Consider the following 7,500-nt stretch of genomic DNA (forward strand, 5'->3'; position numbering starts at 1 on the left):
TCTTGTACGATGGCCATCTGAATCGTAACAGCTGTTTTTACAGTCAAAAGCCGCAAAATACTTTCCTTTGCTTTTTGGTGTTGTCTTTGGGTTATCTTTGTTCGATAAGATTCCAACCATCGCTAAAAAATGCGCAAAAACTTCGTGCAAAACCCTCGCTACTCTCCTCATTAGCTGGTCGTCACTAAAACTTCTCTGTAGACTCGCAAAGCGAATCACTCTCAGTCTCGTTATCACGTTTGCGCGGTTGCTAATCCAATATGGCGCAAGGATGCGTTATTTAAAGTGGATGCGTATTTTTAAAAGGTGGTTTAATCGGTTCTTCCTTTTTTCAGGAATGAAAATCAAATTTTTATTGTCAACTGGAATTAAATAATAATTATCTGTACTCTTTTGGACATAAAGAAAAAGTTGATTTGTTTGTTTGTTTGTTTTCCTCTAAAATGCGAGCGAACAAGTGCTTTTTTAATCCGCTTGCTCAACTGGTTTTTGTTGTGCCTCGACATCGACAAGAAAAATTTGCCCTTATGTTATGAACACGTGTTCCCAATGAGTTCTCGTAAAATTAGGGGGAAATCTCAGTACCTTGCCTTTTCAGAAGCTTGTTTAAAGCACCCAAATGTTATATAAGTGTTGGCGCAGATCGTGTTTGAAGTTCGTCCTTTCTTGGTTGCATTGCCGTAGTTTGCCGATTCTTGTACCAAACCAACCGGCGTGTTTCAATGAAATACATAAAAAAGTGAATGATCTTCGTGGAATAAAGTACATCAGTAAAACTCTTCTTTGACCTTGAACTGACAGAGTTGTTTTTATGGCTTCTAATTTTAGCATGATTCCTATTACCTGGCTATTGATAGTTGACTCTGAAATGGCTTTTTTTCCTTTTCAATTCGCTCGCTGAGGTTGCGCTTAATGCTTGTTTTCTTTTAAAACTCATTCGGTTCAAGAAAAATTATTGCCAAACTGGTGAATTGCAAAGTAAATTTCACTGGAAAAACCGATGTCGCACTCATCGCTTCGTAATGCATGCGATATCGGTTCTTAGCGTAAAATTTACCGTGGAAGTCATTAGTTAGGCAATGAATTTTTCTATAGAAGAAAGCAAAGAAAATGATTTAATTATTAAAGCAGCAACCGGAAACATCAAAATGCGGACAATTCGAAACCTTTTATTTTCACAAACCGTACAGGCAGTAAGAATAAATAACGAGGGAGCTCCGCTTTTAGGCTTGGCTAAATCTATATATTAATTCAAATAAACGGCCGTAAGCATTCTAGAAAAAAAAACGACTTTCCCAGATATCATCTCTATTTCGAGTCAAAATGTACAGATTAAGTAAGGCAACGTATTAGTATAAAACTACACCAACAAAAAACCCCACAAAACAAGAACCCTATTGATCAATAGTAAATATTTTCGTGGTTTAGACGCTGACTCTAAACACAAAGAAGGTGCAACCGCTGCTATCGATCATTTCTACAGCAATTTTAGACTTGTTTGTTTTCAAATATCGGGTTTTAAAGTAAAACTCCAATATCAATATGCTCATTGGCCCAGATCTTGGCCCGCACTTTATTGGAAACCTTACAGTCAATTGATAGACTGCAGGAATAGAAAATTCCCCCTGGTACAGGGTTTTGCTCACCTGCAAAGGACTGGCTGACACCAAATACTGTATAACAAAACAAAACTCTTACTCCTAGTTGTAAACATCACAATATATATAAGGGAATACAATTGGTTTAAATTCAGCCTAAACACGGACGGACAATACTGTTTATACCGCCAAGGTGTCAACTAAATCAAAAACCTATTCCAGTATAGAACCTCTACGAGAAGCTATCATTTACCCTTTAAATTTAAAAGTAACCCCAGGTATGTCCCAGTCTATAATGAAGCAATCGAAACCTCACAATAAACTAAAATAAAACAAAGGAAAGGTTACAACAAATTAAAACAAAACCTAGGTACATCCCAGGCAATAATAAAGGGAAAGTTTGCAATGAATTAACACAAACCCTAGGTATTACCTAGGTAACAATACAGCAAATGAGTGTATGATAGTCAGTGATCCAACAAACAGTAAGGTAAACTAGTGAAAGGGAAGAGACACCAAACAACACGAGAATCACAGTATAGCCACAGCTTTCAAGATTGCTCCCCTATAGCTCCTGTACAACAAAATACTGCCCAGCCACGTTAAGATTAACACCATCAGTTTCGTGTCATGACTCACTGCATTACGTAATCACTAGATAAAAAAAAAAAAAAAAAAGAAAAAACGCACAAGCCGTGAAAAAACATAAAAATTATATTTGCCAGGAAATATTGCATTTTTCCAAGACGAAACGTTGGAAATGAGAAATAGAAGCCGGTGCTGTTCATGTTATCTTGATTAAATTAAAGACATATGCCAATGAAAACAGTCTTGCCCGAAACAAGGAAACTTCTAGGAAAGACTGAAACAAACAATATACCACGGGGGCGGGCACATGGAGTCATAAAGAACCACTTTCGCGGGGACGTCTGCGGCGTGTATCGCAACATCTTACATCACATCCACCTCCCTCTTTCTGGCATACCTCTTATAGCAGGGAAACAATGTGATTCAGCACAATTGTTATTAGTCCTGAATGTCTTCCGAACATTGCACAACGTTGAGTACAATTTATAAGTAATAGCCTGACCAGCAATCTTGAGGACTTTCAAAATGAACAACTTTTTCAAATCACAATTGTTTGGCAATGTTGTGTGAATTTTACTTGATGATATACATAAAAAAAAATAATAATAATACGCAAATTGTCACTCCATAGAACGTCTAACTCAGTTTGTGTATCCTTACACTAATTTCACCTGTGCAGTGAAACTTTCAGAAGTTGCCAGACTTAACTAAGATGACTTGTCGTTTCAGGGATTAATATATGCACCAATCAAGTACCATTTTGGATTGGATTTGTAAACTTATTGGGTACTCGAACTATTATAACGAGTTATTAATAACTTTTACCACTCTTAATCATGTGGTAATTTTGTTGCACATACTGTCAAAGATACAATAATAATCATTATAAAATACGTCATAATCATTACTGACACTTTGTTGTCCCACATGCCTCGTTTTTAGCACTATCTTGGAACTTTGCCTTCTTTTAATTTTGGCGGGAGAGTTGCAGTCATATCTTGAAAGGAACATACAGTGTCATTAACTTCGCCTCCGAAAGAGTTTCTCATTGATCTCACCACGCCGATTTTTTGGTCGAACTTCGGGAGGCTAAAAATACAAGTCCTATAATAGCGTAATTAACATGGATCGAAAGCTTAACTATCCTAGATTTGTACCACGCAAAATAGCGCATGAAAAATGACCCTATTAGACGCGAAATAACAATTTGTCAAAAATACAACTTCTAAGATGTTACGCAACTGTGAAATGAAGTGTAGCTGTACATGTTAGTTTCTAACACCTGCCTTTAATAGGCCACACCCTTTTGGTTTACAGGTTTTTTTGTAAGTGATTAAAGCTAACAACTAACATAAAGGGTGAATAACTCGAGCTTCTGGGTAACACCCATTCTGTAGAGTACCCCCTTGGTACTGAGTGTTTTGACACCAGCATAACTACAAGTGCCTAACACATGAAAGTTGCTTAAAAAGTGCACTTACCTGCCAGTATTTGGTAACATATTCACTTTTAATGGAGGGCCGTAATTTTTGAATTGTTACTTATAAAATCGAGCAATTCTTACGAGTACTATAACCTTGGAGATCATGCACATGAGTTCTGTTCCCAGTCTTACAAGTGGTAACAATATTTTTCAAAAAATGACTTACTTTTCCAAGCTCTCTGTTTTCTTTGTTTCTTTTGACGGTTAAGGTCCTCTACTGATTCATCACTTTCCTGAAAGAATCATGAATTTATTAAAGGATTTAATAATAATCATCAAACTTGTATGCTTAAGCAATTATTACAAAGCTGAGGCTGTAAGACTCATCATTCCATCGCTGATTTCTATAATTACAGGAATTTCAGATTGACAGAACCAAAAATTATAAAGCAAAACGAAATCAACAGGCCATTACATAATATTAGTTACCTGCAACGAAATATTTGTAACCGATAAATGTATGGAAAAAGAAATCTGTCATCTTCTACACTGAGATAGAAATCTTCAAAATCGCTTAGAATACTTACACACTCCTGTGAAGAAGAGCCTCCTCATCAGAATGGAAAGCTGCACGGCTTTCTGCTTCTGACAACAGAATCGTTACAAATAATGTAGGATCTTCGTTGAAAATAAGCAAATTGTCTCCTAGGATTGAATTGATTGAAGTCAATTTTAATTAATTGCATATGAATCACATACCATCCACACCACTCTCCATCTTGGTCGAACACGGGCTGACGGCCTCTTTGTTTAAATTAATTCAAAATGGCGGCACAAACAGGACATTACATGGCGGAGAACTGTGACAAATAGCTCTATTCCTGGATTTCACGTGACGTCACGGCCGCCATGTTGGTGTCCCCAAACAATGAAATGGCGGCCATGTTGTTGTCCCGATCCAATCCTCCGGGAATTAACAGCTTTTATTATGCTAACGTCTTCTTTTGTTTTCGTTGAAAAACATGGCTGTTGATCACGTGAGTGAAACCCAAGAATAGGAGTTCAAACACGTTCTCGTCAAGTTTATAGACCCCATTACTTGATACATCCTTAGCCTCACATTCATGAGAAAAATCCTTTGTCTTGAAACATTAAACACGAGGCTAAGGATGTATTAAGTATTGTTATTCAAATTTGGGCGCCATTTATGCAAAGGTGGTATTAAATTATTCTCTCTAGCTCACGTTTGTTTCCTTCAATATCGCACCATATTTGTTTCGTTTGTTTGTCATTGACATCAGAGTGGGTAAGCTGTTCTTCTAAGGTTATTATTGATATCTCAATTCCTCCTGCTATATTCTTAGATTTCTCTTTTTAGTTGTTCCATATTTAATAGATACTTCTCTCACTTTCATTTTAACCATCTCCCATAAAAGGCCTGCGTCAACAGTGTTATCTTGAGAATATTCATCGATAGTTTGTGCTATGGTTGACTTAATCTGGTTGACATATTCTGTTTCTGATAAGGAGGAGGTATTTAGTTTCCAAAAACCTCGGCCTCTAGTGTTGGAGTGTAAAGAAATTTGTAAGGTGATCATAGAATGATCTGTTTTGTAGCCTGCTAATATTTCTGCATTAATAATATTACAGAAAGTGCAGTGAATTTCATGCTTCCTCTGTCTCCATGTAAATTTGGAAGAGTCATGATTCAAAACTCTCCAGTCGTCGATCAGATCTAAGCTTTCAGAGGCGCTATTGATAACTTCCAATGATTTGTTATGAGTTCTTGCAAGGCCACCTTTTTATCTTTTTCGACATCTAAAACTAAATTGAAATCGCCACCTATTATGATCTCGTCGCACTTGAAATCAGCCAAACGACTGAAAACCGAGGTGAAGAAATGTTTGGAGCGTAAATGTTTGTCAGCGTTAATTCTTTCCCATTTACTGTCAGATCACATATTATAAACCATCCCTCGGGGTCGGAATATGTTTTAAAGATTTGAAAGGTGAAGTTATTATTAAAAAGTATGGCAACACCTGCCTTTGTACTGGTGCAACAGCTAAGCAAAGCCTGATAGCCCCATTCGGTCCGCCAATCATTCTTATTGTCTTCTGTACAGTGCATTTCTTGAATAAAATATACTGAATATTTTTTTGCTCTAAGCCAGTTAAAGCTTTCTCCCCGCATGACCTGGTCTCCCAAACCTCTGACATTAATTGATCCTATTTTAAAATCCATTTTTAGACGTTTGTGTCAGATAGCATCGACTGTCTTTACCCAAGGAGCATTCTCGCAATGAAGAACAAATATGAGAAATAAAAAAAGATAAACAAGAGGTTAAATAAAATAACAGTAAGGTTACGTAAAAACACAGCAAACTAAACATTGTCAGGCAAAATGTAAACAGAGACACGCACATTTAAATCAATAAAAGGTTACTGAATTGACTGGGGACGAAAAACGCGTTTTCTTAGGCTCTCTCCTAAGTATGAAAGAGAAGAAAAAACTGAAAATCTAATAAAGAAAGCAACCGTCCGCAATAGCATAAGTTATACATTGTTTTTCACCAATCACACAGTGACAAATGGCCCGACAGCACTCGATTGTTGAAGCAATGACAAAAGTTATAAAAAATTATGGAGGAAGTTCTTTACCTACAGGCCATAAGCGCCCTCTACTATACAACTTATCTGGTTGTGCTTGGCTAAAAGCCGCTGGGATTCCTCTTCGTTTGGCAATTTTAAAAGTTTCCATCTGTACCCTGCGGCGTTTAACAATTTCAGTCGGTAGGTCTCGGAACATTTGAAGCTTTGATCCTTTCAAGCGGTGTCCCAGTGAAAATATATTTTGCACGTCTTTATACCTCAGGAAACGTGCAAGAATTGGACGAGGATTCCCCTCTTTGGTTTTTCCTGTGCGGTGAACACGTTGAAATTCTACATCCCGAGCATCTAAACTTCCCAGTTCGCGTTCTAAAAAGTCTCTTAAAATCTCCCCGGTGTCTTCAGGTTGGTCTTGGGGTCCTTCTTTGATATTCATAAACTTGGTGTTTTCACGTCGAGAATAGGCCTCAAGATACAAGCATTTTGACTCGGCCTCCTTAACTGCTTCTTCATGTTTTTGCACCTTCCCCGTGAGCTCGGTAATTTCTGCTTGTGCCTTTGCTAACTCTTGAGACTTCTCCTGTAATTGTTTTGCATCAAAGTTGGCGCCATCTTTCAATTCGCTTATATGTCCTTCTTGGCTTCTTCTTTGAAAACTTCCAACTCTGCCGTTCGTGTTTCTAGCTTTGCCAGTTTGGATTCAATTTTCTTCAAAGACAGTTCTATCGAGTCTAGCTTTTCTAGCTTTTCCAAAATCCTTTGTTACATTACCTTCGCAGCAACCTCCTCCGACATATTGAGAGCTGTCATTACTTCATCTTCTTCTTGTTCGGGTCCTCCAGTGAGCGGTGAATCGTACTTCTTAGGTTTTTTCGCCTCAGGCAATGTGGTTGAGTCGTCCGGGGAGTCCGATGATCTAAACGTTCCTTTGTTGAGTAGATAATTGAGAAATTCGGCCATTTGCCACCATGCAAAGGGTAAAGTTTGCGGACAGTCACATCGAAGGTTCTTACTCCGCTATCACTCGACCCAGAATCTCAATTTCTTTGTACATAAATACCCGTTTTCGGCTTAAGCGAAATATTCTTCGCGAACGCATTGTCGACCAGAAAACAATTAAAACTATTTCGCGAGAATTTTTTGGGAAATGTGCTTGTTTTATGGGTACTCAAAAACTCGCGTCCTTTAAAGTGGTACTCTGATCAAATTTTTACCCCTTGATTTTTTGAGTGTATCAAATAGAATTCCATAAAAGAAAAAAAACGCCATTTACCGTTTGCAAATA

The 7,500-nt window shown here is 37.6% G+C and overlaps 1 long non-coding RNA gene across 2 annotated transcripts in view; it reads right to left on the minus strand.

The window, feature by feature from the left end:
• LOC138033699 (uncharacterized) overlaps positions 1-6,256 on the minus strand; it is a 31,130-nt gene extending 24,874 nt beyond the window's left edge. For both annotated transcript variants that reach the window (XR_011128648.1, XR_011128649.1), the window contains exons 1-3: positions 5,653-6,256; positions 4,197-4,314; positions 3,836-3,902 (exon numbers count right to left, since the gene is read on the minus strand). This is a non-coding gene — a long non-coding RNA (uncharacterized lncRNA). The remainder of the gene's footprint in view (positions 1-3,835; positions 3,903-4,196; positions 4,315-5,652) is intronic.
• Positions 6,257-7,500: the final 1,244 nt, after the last annotated feature.

Source organism: Montipora capricornis, chromosome 14 (genome assembly GCF_036669925.1).
Source record: "Montipora capricornis isolate CH-2021 chromosome 14, ASM3666992v2, whole genome shotgun sequence".
Classification (NCBI taxonomy): Eukaryota; Metazoa; Cnidaria; class Anthozoa; order Scleractinia; family Acroporidae; genus Montipora; species Montipora capricornis.